At 47.5% G+C, this 12,578-nt stretch overlaps 1 protein-coding gene and 1 pseudogene across 3 annotated transcripts in view; one reads left to right on the forward strand and one right to left on the reverse strand.

Moving 5' to 3' along the window:
* Positions 1–12,578, forward strand: part of PH4alphaEFB (prolyl 4-hydroxylase subunit alpha-1) — a 118,178-nt gene that overhangs the window by 98,101 nt on the left and 7,499 nt on the right. The gene's annotated exons all lie outside the window — the stretch shown is intronic.
* On the reverse strand, positions 9,963–12,516 carry LOC126544621 (uncharacterized; annotated as a pseudogene).

The following is a 12,578-nucleotide window of genomic DNA, read 5'->3' on the forward strand; positions in this document are numbered from 1 at the left end:
TTTACTTACGATGACTGTGAATAGTACAATAGTGGAGCGATCGGTGAAGGAGACGCGGGTGGCACACATACCAATTACGGGGGCTGTTCCGCCATTGGCGACACGGACAACAGGCGTTGTGGCGGGCGTAATTATTTTCTTCAGCCGGTTACGAAGGTCAGTGCTCATTACCGACAAATGCGCCCCAGTGTCTATTAGAGCAGACACAGAAACACCATTGACTTGCACGTCAAAAAGGTTCAGATGAGTGGGCAACGTCAGTAGAGGATTTGGCGGCATAGGGAGCAATGCAGCATCACCTCGAGGCGCTGCATCGTCTAGTTTTCCGGCTGGGAGCGGCATCCGAAGGGAGTCGGCGGATAGGAACGACGGGGCTGGGGAAAACGAGATTGTCGTCGTTGGGGCGAAGGCGAACGAGAATAGGGGCGGTTCGGCACAGGAGAATCAGTGGCGGCATTATCGGAGCATGCAGCATAGGGACGAGAAGGGCCACCTGGGGGGCGAGAGTAGGCAGTATAAGTAGACCGGGTTGAGGAACTCCAGTGCCGAGAAATGTGCCCGATTCGATGGCAGTGAAAACAAATGGGCTTGTCGTCAGCAGTGCGCCATTCAGATGGGTTGCGGAAACATGGTGGGCAAGAAGATGCGGGACGGGGCGGAATCGTAGAAGCCGGGTGAGTATCAGGGCGATGGGCCGAGCAGATGGTGTGAAGACCCATGTTTTCGAACTCCTGGTGTACAACTGCCTGGATCAAGGAAATCGTGACTGCAGGTGCGTTGGTGGGGCTGGAGTCAAAGGCAGCCGGATAGGCAGCCTCGATCTCATGCCGGACGATCCTGGTAACATCGCCAGTGTTGTTGGGATGAGGAGCATCGGCACAAGAAGATGTCCCTGGGGTGTTGGGCAGACGGGCAAACTGCTGGTCGATACGTCAGCTTTTAGCGAGTTCCAGGCGGCGGCACTCTTCTATAACTGCATCCACCGTCGCCACGTTGTTGAAAACGAGCAAGTTGAAGGTGTCATCGGCAATGCCTTTGAGGATGTGGGAAACCTTGTCTGACTCAGTCATGTGTGCGTCAACTTTGCGGCACAGAGCCAAGACGTCCTGAATGTACATGACATAGGGCTCTGTTGACGTCTGCACACGGCCGGAAAGTGCCTTCTGCGTGGCAAGTTGGTGACCGTAGGGGTTGCCAAAGAAGTCTCAGAGCTTTTGCTTAAGCGAATCCCAACTTGTGAGCTCATCTTCGTGCGTCCGAAACCAAACTCGGGGTGTGCCACCGAGGTAAAAGACTACGTTGGCGAGCATGATAGTAGGGTTCCACCGTTTATTGCGACTGACGTGTTCGTACAGGCTGATCCAGTCCTCAACATCTTCCCCATCTTTGCCCGAGAATACGCCATGATCATGGAGAGCGGGGAGGGTGATGTAGGTCGTCGAAGTAGCAGCAGGTGTCGGAGCTGGCGGAGTCGAGTTGTCGTCGCCGGGAGCCATGAAGGAAGGCTCGACCTACCGTCCACTGTGAAGCTTCGTGACAAGGTACAGGGAACATCCACCTCCACAGATATGTTACGTAGGAAGACGCAGACGAAAAGCTATATACAAGTATATTTACAAGAAAATACGCCGCACTTGGCCAAGAGGCAACAGCCGGCGCTAGCCCCTAATCGTCGTCGTCGTCATCTTCACACTGCTCGCCTCTTCGTGATCGCAAATACTGTTCCGTAGCAATGTTATGTACAGTTCAGTTCAGTTTAATTCCTTAAAGGCCCCCATTTCAGGGGTTGTTACATAAGGGGTGGGATTATATTTTGAATAACAAAAAACAAACAGCGAAGATTATTTAACATTGAAGATGATCAGTTACGTGTTCTAGATGATGTAGCAATAGAGACGATGCCATAGGGTAGGTCGTTCCAGTCTGTAACTGCTCGAAAAAAATAATGAAGCAGAAAACGTAGTAGTGTGCAATGGCGGGTCAATCTGATCAGCGGGTCAAGCACGTCGGCTTTTATATATCTGTCATCGAATGTTCCAGAGTAATCGCTGGGACCCGCGTGTCTTCCAGAAAGTTCTACACCATTCACGTCACGCATACATGCAATCAGATTACACAAGGTTCGGCGACAACAGACAGCAGATAGAACCATCGATAACATTCCAGAAACTTCTGATACATGCAGGCACGTCCTGCGCTGAGCAATAAAATTTGTTAGACGGTGAAAAGCGCTCATCCATAAAAGATAAACAAGTTCACGTGTCAATGCCCCCCTCTTAAAAGGCATCGTCCTGATGCTACAAACATAATGAGAGAGTGAAACACAAAAGGACACTTATTAAACAAAAGTAACAAAACATCAAAGAAACAAAGTCCAAGGTAGCACAGTCCAAAAAAAGTCAAAATTTCAGCTATGCAAAGTCCCAAAGTTCATTAGCGCTGGTAGAACGGCTTAACTCGCACAACATGGACTACTTCAGGTTGTGAGCGGTGCCGCTGTGATAGTGAAATGCTGTCTGGCACGACCTCATAATCGAGTGCGCCAATGCGTCTGATAATCTTGTAGGGCCCGAAATAGTGGCATAAAAGCTTCTTGCTAAGTCGTCGTCAGCGTATAGGGGTCCAAACCCAAACACAGTCGCCGGGCTAGTACTCGACGTAGCGTCATCGAAGGTTGCAGTGTTGGCTGTCGGTCCTCTGCTGGTTCTTGATCCGCAAGCGGGCAAGCTGTCGGGCTTCTTCAGCACGCTGGAGATAGATGGTGACGTCAAGATTCTCTTCATCGCATACGTGTGGCAGCACGGCAACGAGAGTAGCCGTTGGATTCCTGCTAAAAACCAGCTTGAACGGCGTGATCTGTGTTGTTTCTTGCACTGCCGTGTTGTAAGCAAAGGTTACGTACGACAGGACCGTGTCCCACGTCTTGTGCTCGACGTCGATGTACATTGCTAGCGTGTCAGTGAGGGTCTTGTTCAGGCGCTCAGTGAGACCATTCGTCTGCGGGTGGTAGGCAGTTGTCCTACTGTGGCTTGTCTGGCTGTATTGCAGAATGGCTTGGGTTAGCTCTTCTGTAAAGGCCATTCCTCTGACGGTGATGAGGACTTCTAGGGCACCATGTCACAGCAGGATGTTCTCGCCAAAAAATTTCGCCACTTCGGCTGCGCTACCTTTCGGCAGAGCTTTAGTTTCAGCGAAGTGAGTGAGGTAGTCCGTCGCTATAACGATCCACTTATTTTCAGATGTTGACATCAGAAACGGTAATAACAAATCCATCCCGATCTGCTGAAAAGGTCGGCAGGGAGGCTTGATCGGCTGTAGTAATCCCGCTGGCCTTTTCGGTGGTGTCTTGCATCGCTGGCAATCTTGGCATGTCTTGACGTAACGGGTGACATCGGCGGTCAGGCACAGTCAGTAATAGCTTTCCTGTATCCTCGATAGCGTCCGGGAGAATCCAAGGTGCCCAGCGGTCAGATCGTCATGTAGGGTGTTCAATACTTCTGGATGCGGTGCTGACGGAACAACGAGAAGGTAGTTGGCGCGGACTGGTGAGAAATTATTTTTCACGAGTAGGTTGTTTTTAAAGCGTGAACAAAGACAATCCGCGCTTAAATGACCTAGGGACAAAGTCGGTATTGCCTTCTAAATACTCGATGAGGCCTTTTAGCTCTGGGTCTGCTCATTGCTGTTCAACGAAGTCTTCCACACTTATTATTCCAAGGAAGGCATCGTCATCCTCGTCGTCTTGCAGCGGCAGGTCAATGGGGGTGCATGATAGGCAGTCAGCATCAGAGCGTTTTCGTCCGGGCTTGTAGATTACAGTGATGTCATATTCTTACAGTCTGAGGCTCTACCATGCCAGCCGTCCTGAAGGGTCCTTTAAATTAGCTAGCCAACCCAAACCGTGATTGTCGCTGATGACTTTAATGGCATGCCATATAGGTTAGGGATGAATTTTGCTGTAATCCAAATGATGGCGAGGCATTCCTTTTCCGTGATAGAATAATTGCCTTCTGCTTTTGACAGCGATCGGCTAGCGTAAGCTATCACCCATTCAAGTCCGTCTTTCCACTGGACTAGGACAGCACCGAGGCCTAAAGCTACTGGCGTCAGTGTGGATTTCGGTGTCGGTGTCCTCGTCGAAGTGGTCAAGTATCGGCGATGACTGCATGCATCTTCTGAGTTCTTGAAATGCGTCAGCCTGCTGCGTTTCCCACTAGAACTCAACATCACATTTGGTTAGATGTGTCAGCGGCTCAGCGATGCATGAAAAGTCCTTGACAAAGCGCCTGTAGTAGGCACACATGCCAAGGAATCTACGCACTGCCTTTTTGTCGATGGGCTGCAGGAACTTTGCGATGGCAGCTGTCTTGTGCGGGTCAGGGCGGACTCCAGATTTGCTGATGATGTGGCCTAGGAACAGAAGCTCATCATAAGCGAAGCGGCACTTTTCTGGCTTCAGAGTTAGCCCTGATGACTTGATGGCCTCTAGTACTGTTGCAAGCTGCCTAAGGTGATCGTCGAAATTTCCAGCGAAGACGATGACGTCAACCAAGAAAACAAGACAGGTCTGCCACTTCAATCCTACTAAAACCGTGTCCATCACGTGCTGGAACGTTGCAGACGCCAAGCACAGTCCAAATGGCATAATCTTGGAACTCATAGAGGCCATCTGGCATGACGAAGGCAGTCTTTTCACGATCTTGTCACGATCTCTTTCGTCAGCTTCTATTTGCCAGTAGCCAGACTTGAAGTCCATCGACGAGAAGTATTTAGCGTTGCAGAGCAGATCCAATGCGCCGTCTATCCATGGGAGGGGGTATATGGCTATCTTAGTGAACTTGTTCAGTCGACTATAATTGACGCAGAAACGTAGGGTTCCATCCTTTTTCTTCACCAAGACTACAGGAGATGCCCAAGGGCTTTTCGACAGCTGGATGACGTCGTCGCGCAGCATTTCTTCAACTTGTTGCCTGATAGCTTCACATTCTCACATCAAAACTCGGTTAGGGCTCTGGCGGAGTGGTCAAGCGCACTCTTCAGTTATTATGCGATGCTGTGCGACTGGTGGTTGTCGAATCCTCGATGATGTCGAAGAGCAGTCTTTTTATCGTCGAAGAGTTCTGAGCTGTTGTTGCTTACTCATGGGGAGACTGGATGTATGTCGAAGTCTGGTTTGGGAACTATGGTCATCGAGGTAGATGCGGCAGAATCCGAGGGGACAAACGCATTGCTCGTTTCCACAATTTCCTCACTGTACGCGATTGTCGTGCCCTTGTTGATGTGCTAGAACTCCTGGCTGAAGTTGGTTAGCATCACTTCCGCTTTCCCTCCATGAGGTCGAGCGATCCCTCTTGCGACGCAAATTTCGTGGTTGAGCAGTAGACATTGCTCACCCTCGATGACGCCTTGTGCGTCAGCAGGTGTTTTGGTGCCGACAGAAATAACAATGCTGGAGCGAGGCAGGATGCTCACTTGATCTTCGAGCACACTCAAGGCTTATTGACTACGAGAGCTCTCCGGCGGTATCGCTTGATCTTCCAACAGCGTTATCGACTTCGACTTCAGGTCAATGATTGCGCCATGTTGGTTCAGGAAGTCCATGCCGAGAATGACGTCTCGTGAGCACTGTTGGAGGATAACGAAGGTGGCAGGGTAAGTCTAGTCATGAACGGTAATTCTTGCCATGCAGCTTCCAGTCGGCGTTATGAGGTGTCCTCCAGCGGTTCGAATTTGAGGGCCTTCCCATGCAGTGTTAACTTTTTTCAACTGTGCGGCAATGGGTCCACTCATGACAGAGTAATCAGCTCCTCTGTCTGCTCAGACGGTGGACTGCGTGGCCATCAAGAAGCACGTCGAGGTCAGTGGTTCTTTGTCTTGCGTTACAGTTAGGTCTTGGTGTTGAATCACGGCTGCGTTGCGTTGACCTGTGGCTTATACAAGGCGTCGTCAGGTCGTCTTTTGTCGGCATATTCTTTGCTTCCAGATTTTGTTGGGACAACAGCGTGTCATTGTTATGTCGTCGAGATAGTCTCTTCGGTGTCTTTGGCGGCGGCAGAGGATCTTCATCAGTTCGACGAAAAGCAACCGCACGTCCATCAGTTGCTGCTTTTAGTTTTCCGGATATGGGCTGACGGACCAGCTCTGGGCTGGGCCAGTGTATGGACGGCGCTGCGGCAACAGGTAACGGCCTGGTTACAGCGAACGGGACAGTCGTCGAGAACTCCACTGAGTGGTGGCGTGGTAGTCGGCAATGTCACGAGGGCGCTCTCCAAAAGCTGTGGACACGGTACGTTGACAGCAAACACCCTCAGTCCAAAATTGCGGTATGGGCATCGGTGGTGCACATGGCCGGCTTCTCCGCAGTGATAGCAGAACGGGCAGTGATCAGCGGTTCGCCAAATGTCCGTCTTCCTCGCGTAGCTGCACTGGGTGACGGGTAGGCGTGTTGGTGGCGGCGGCGTTGAACGACGGAATTGCGGCCTTACAGGGCCTTGGCGCGGGCGCAGAGGGGGACCTTGATGGCAGGCGACAGTGGCATAGGTCATCACTTCCGGCACGAGAAGCGGCGATTCGGGCTGCACTTCGGAAACACCCAGTGACCGTCAAAGTTCGTCCTTGACGATGTCTGTGACAGAGGACACTTGAGGTTGCAACGAAGGAAACGTCTTGCGCAGTTCTTTGCACACAATGGCCTTGATGGTCTCTTGGAGGTCACTGTAGCCCAGTGCTTAGATGGCGCACTGCGGCATGAACACTTGGCGGTTTTATTGCCTAGGCACATTTCCAGAGTTTCCTCAATCATCATTGCCTCTGTCAAGAACTCAGCTAGTCTTAGGTGGGTCGCTGATCAGTCTGGCGAAATGTTCTTGCTTTACACCTCGCATCAAGAAGGGGACTTTTTTCTCTTCAGACATTTCCGGGTCGGCGTGCTGGAAAAGACGGATCATCTCTTCTGTGAAGATGGCGATGGTCTCATTGGGTAGTTTCCCTCGGGCTTCCAGCAGAACTTCGGCCCTTTCTTTTTGAACAACGCTCGTGAAGGTCCTCAGGAAGTTACTGCAGAAAGGGTCCCACGTTGTAAGGGTGGACTCCCGGTTCTCGAACCAAGTCTTCGCAGCATCTTCCAAGGAGAAGTACACATGGTGTAGCTTATCCTCAGAGGTCCAGTTGTTGAAGGTCAACTTCCTTTCGAAGGTTTTGAGCCAGGTTTCCGGATCCGCCGTCGTAGCTCCACGGAAGGTAGGGGGCTCTCTGGGTTGTCGAAGCACGATGGGTGACGATGGGTGACAAGAAAAGCAGCACATGTGGAAAGCATGGACGCATGTGTGAAGATTAGGTCGATTAGCCACCAGGAGGCACGCTGACCGCATCGCATTGAATATGCGACTTCATAGTTCACGCATGGAGGCTCGTGCAGTTCGGAGCTTTCTACTCACATGCGAGCACACAGACAAACTTGGTACGTGTGCTCACGGTAGTTGCCAGCTGGTCAACCGTGGATCTGAACACCATGTTTCAACAGCCGTCGCTATAACCCGTACATGTATTCTCGCAACTAATGACTGATGAGCCACCCATAGGAACATATTAGTGACAAGCTTTCTGTGACATTTTGCAGCCCGTTATCACATTGGCCAGCGGCAAATTTTCATCATGGCCACTGTTGGCTGCACTGTCTAGCCCGTTCGGCCTAATCAGAGCTGCATCATCAGGTGTCGACTACTAAAATTAGTAACCAAATTGACGCAGATCTATTCACAGCGATCACACAACTGTCAGAAAATCGACAACCTGCCTCGCCTATGAGAGCGAGTGCATGGGATGACTGTTAGATGTTCACGAATGCCATCTTTGTGAAATACCGTACCGCGGCCCCTCGTTTCAAATGCCATTCATAGGCGCGCAACAGTTTCTTTTCGTAGCTTTGAGCGATCGGTCACAAGACTAGCTTTGTATTTACATGGTGGGCTCAAAAATATAATGTGACAATGTCCTGACCCTCGGCTGCAGACACATTTACACAGACGCAAACTTGCCGTGTGCCTCCCAGTTTGAGATCTTTTTATAATCGGCACCGATTGCAGTCAACCCTTACAGCGCTGATGACCGCGTGGAGTGGTGCTGAGTGATGTGATGTGCATTCTGCACTTTTTCTGTTGCACAGATTGGCCTTAATGAGATCAAGATAACCCAAAGAAACCACCTGCCATAAAGATAGATAAGACCTCCCTTCTGTTTTCTGGAAGAAAACTAGAAAACAATACTTTCTTTTTAAATAATGTGATTAGCCTCCTAAATACGTGCAGTGCTGCACGTGTTTAGAGGCTAATCTCGTTAGTATTTGACAAGAAAGTAATTGTAAGACACACAGTGATGTGTCTTGCACAAAATTTGGAAGCATAAACGTTTGTGTTAAATTTTCGGATGTTCGATATTCAGTTCAATATTCAGTTCGATATTCAGCTTTCTTTTTCTTGATTCGATTCAATATACGATTTGAAATCTACTATTCAATATTTGCACACCCCTCATCAAAACCAAGAGATAACTGTAAGTCAATTAGCTCAAAGACACTTTTGCAGATGATGGCGAGAGAAAAGTGGTCATAAATTATAGCAGCAGTGAGGAAAAAGAAATTACTGAGTGGTTTCAGTATGATAAGCAGAGCTGTGTGTTTGCACGAACAGACCACACGAAAGCTGTGATTTCATGGCAATGCACTTTCCAGTAGCATAGCTTCACCATAAATACAAATGAACAATTGTTTGTTGGTTGTAAACACTTGGAGTGCTCTCATTTGGAAATATATTAGGGGTGTATGAATATTGACATTGTCTAATCAAATTGAATATGAATATTACAAAAAAATGGGCTTAAAATATTGAATTGAATGTTGAATGTTTTATCACTTCTAAATGAAATAAAGTATAAGAACTTTCATGAAGTATAAAAACTCCCATGTAGTCTTTTTTAGCAACAAAAGGCTTATTTACATTATTTGATACATTTAGTGCTATATCAACTGAATTTTAGCCCATTTGATAAGCTTCTAAATGAGAACAAGAGAAATGTTACTGTAAATCTTGGTGCACTATGGCAATGACAGTCATTCAAAAAACCAAAAGCACGTCAGCAGATGCGTGTAGAGCTCTAGCACTTATTGAAGGAGCGAAGTGCATTACCATACAGTGCCGCATGTTATTTTAAATGGATCAAAGCATGATAATGTTGCTCAAAATAAGTAGATTTGCCTAAGTGTGGTGAGAAAATTTGTAGGCTGTCTACGACGAGACGTGTGTTTAACTGAAAACTATTGTGTATAAATGATTTCCCCCATGCATTTTCTCATGAACTTGTGCGTCTGCACAACAGCAGCGGTTCTCCTGCAGCAGAATCATTCGAAAGACTTTCCATTTGCATCAGTCTTTCCTTCTGTAGACTTCAAAAACCCTTTCTGTCCCTTAGTATTCGAACAACACGAATATTCAGCAACTTCAAATAATTAATAGTAAACTCTCTAACACAAATTGTATAGTGAGAACTATTCGATTTGTATTCAACATTTCAAACATTCGCATAACTCTACTATTTTTGCCACTGTGATGTGCATGAGCAGAGTAGCTTATGTCGTTTACAGTCCTCTCTTAACCCTTTACTGCACAATTTTTTCGTTTGCCATAAAATTATTCATGTTGTTGCAAGGAACCATAACAATAGGTGTACTAACAAAAAAATATCTTTAGTGGGTTTTTGCAGTTTGTATCGGCAGGAAAAGGGTACGTTGCATATTTGCAACAACGTGCACATAAAGAAAAAGTTGGGGGAAGCCCGGCTTATTGCGATTCAAACTGTAACATTTATTTACATGACAATCAGCAAGGGGGGACACATGGTACAATAGAAAGCTATTTCACTTGCTTGCTGAAAAAGCTTTGTTCTATACCTCGAGCAGTAATCAGTAAGTAGTGTGAAACGGTACACTCATTTTGTAGTGTGGTATACAAAAAAGCTATTGCTCTTGTTTGTGGAACTGATATGCACTCCACACTTAAAGCAGTAGCTCATGCAGATTCCTCTGCAGCCAGGAAGCTTGCAGCGCTGCCGCTTCTTGCTCCAAAGAACCCAGTGACCAAAGTGAGGAAAGAAATGAAAATAATGAGCACTTAGAAATAATGAGCACGAAGCTCCATAGATGAGGAATAATACCTGATCTAGCCTGACATCCTGAGTTGGAGCTGATGATCCCCCTTTTTTTTCTTCTCCTCAGAGGCTTGTTCTACTGACTCATTGCTAGGCCTTCCTCGCTTTTTCAGCGCCGTCTTTCCAGCCTTGCAGAGTGATGCAGCCAGGTCCATTTTGAACTCAGCCAACGGAAGTAGCCTTTCTGTGCACTGATCACATTTTTTCATGACGTTCCTCTTGTAAAGCAACCAAGCATTTGCAGCCGTCAAGTCAAGGATGTGCAGAAAAACAAGAAAATAATATCTCCTCGACCTCAGGTAGGGACGGTAAATGAAGATGAGGGAGTCAAAAAGCCCGACGCCTCCCATGTGCTTGTTTTAGATGGTGATAACTGCAGGGCATGGTATCTCACTCCGCTCTTTTTTTTACGATTATACCTTGATGCACTTGTAGCAGGCTGTGTTCGAACGAAGGAGGAGAGCAAAGTCACTGCTCGGGTATCTTGCCACCTTGTACATGACAGTTCAATTCCATCCACAAGTGCAACCCTCTCTTCAAAATGCCCTCTTCCTTCTTTAATTTCCTGTTCGCTAGGCAGGCTCACTCCAGGGACCCGATTTGTCCGCACGGTACTAATGCAGTGTACAGAGTCTTTTTCTAGGTACAGCTGCAAACTTGGGCAGTTGAAATAGTTGTTGAAGTACACTTTGTGGTGTACGCCTCTCGGAATCATTCTACTCAAGCAAACATTTCCACTTGCTGCGCAGTTAGGTACTCCTGAAAGTCTTGGCGCCGAGTTCTCCTGTCCGGTATACATCTCCAATTTGTTGGAGAAGCCGCTCACACCGGAGAGCACGAAAACTTTGTAACCCCATTTTTTGGGCTTCTTGGGACAGTACTGCGTGAGGGAGCTTCTACCTTTGAAGGGTATGATCTGTTCATCAATAGATAGATGCTCTTCAAGAGGCACAAGCGACAACTGTTCATTGATGGGATCAATGAGAGGACGCACCTTCGCAAGCCAATCTCTTCCTGGAGCGTCCTTTGGACTGAGAGCACTATTGTCAATGAAGTGGATGTTATGCTTCAGTTTTTCAAACCGACCCACAGGAAAGTTGTCAGCCACTTGGCTAACCCTGGTTTCTGCACTCTAGTACTACTTCGAGTTCCTCATTTGAGTGACCAACATCCACATGCACGTGCCAATAAACACTTCCATCTCTTCTGCAGTGGTACAAAGGGGCATACTCGCGTCTTTCTGGAGCGCATACAAATTGCTCTGATCTGCAATTAGTGAAATCAGCGAGCCGGGGAAGAGAAACTTGAAGTATTGGAATGGTGTCTCTAGTTGTGAAATGTACTCTGGGAGTTCTCTTTGCCCAGAGAATTGAACTGTCTGAGGATCTCTTACTAGATTCGCCTTCTTCCAAATGATCCTTTTCTTAGGTCGTGTAGGGCGCTGGTCACGTGTTGTGTCATTTGCTGTACCTTAGTCCTCGTCAGAGCATGCCCTCGACTCGCTTGTGCCGTCATTTAGCTTTTTGAGATCAGGTTGAACATGTGCAGCACAAACAGACAGCGATATACAGGGAATAAAATTAGTGGTAAAAGAAAGCAAAATGCAGATATAGAAAACAGGGTGTCTCTGTATATTGAAAGCAGACGGAAACACTATGCACGGTGTCTTCGCGTTTTAACCTAAAATTCAAACCGCAGGAGCGCAGACACAATGGTGAAGCAATAACGATGCAAAACAGCAGCGTGCGTGCGCACACACCCTGATGAAAAAATTCAGGCATTCCACCATGCAACACACTGCACACACGAGATGAATCGAAACAGACACACACTCGGGTTCATCGTCACTCCCGAAAGGTTCGCTGTCTTCACTATCTGACGGAAATCCTCGGCCATGAAAGCATTTAGGATCCATTTCTACTTCGAGAACAAAAAACAAACCCAGTGAGCACGTTGTTGCAAATATGCAACGTAGCAACTTTCTGTCACGAGAAACAAACTATCGCGAGAAAATAATGTTTTTTGGCATCTACACGAATAGAAGGATGTGTTACACAGCTTAACATTTTTTTCCAGGGTTTATTCCGTTGAGAAAGGCATTTATAACTGGCAAAACTTACCTGTGTAGCTGCGTGCTGGCGCAAACAGCATCCACCACATTTGTTTGGCACAGGTTGAGCAGAATGAGCACGTAGGGCAGCAAAAGAAGGCGTGTTGTTCAAACTATTGTTACAGAAATGCAACAGTGTGTACAGGAAGAACCAACTACACTTAGCTTTCGTTTTTATGGCCGTTTATCAGTGTGTTGCATATATGCAACAAGGTGCAGTAAAGCTAGGGTTAACATGGTGTCTCTTGGACAAGAAACCATAAGGTAT

This window comes from Dermacentor andersoni, chromosome 1 (assembly GCF_023375885.2).
Source record: "Dermacentor andersoni chromosome 1, qqDerAnde1_hic_scaffold, whole genome shotgun sequence".
In the NCBI taxonomy this organism is placed as follows: domain Eukaryota; kingdom Metazoa; phylum Arthropoda; class Arachnida; order Ixodida; family Ixodidae; genus Dermacentor; species Dermacentor andersoni.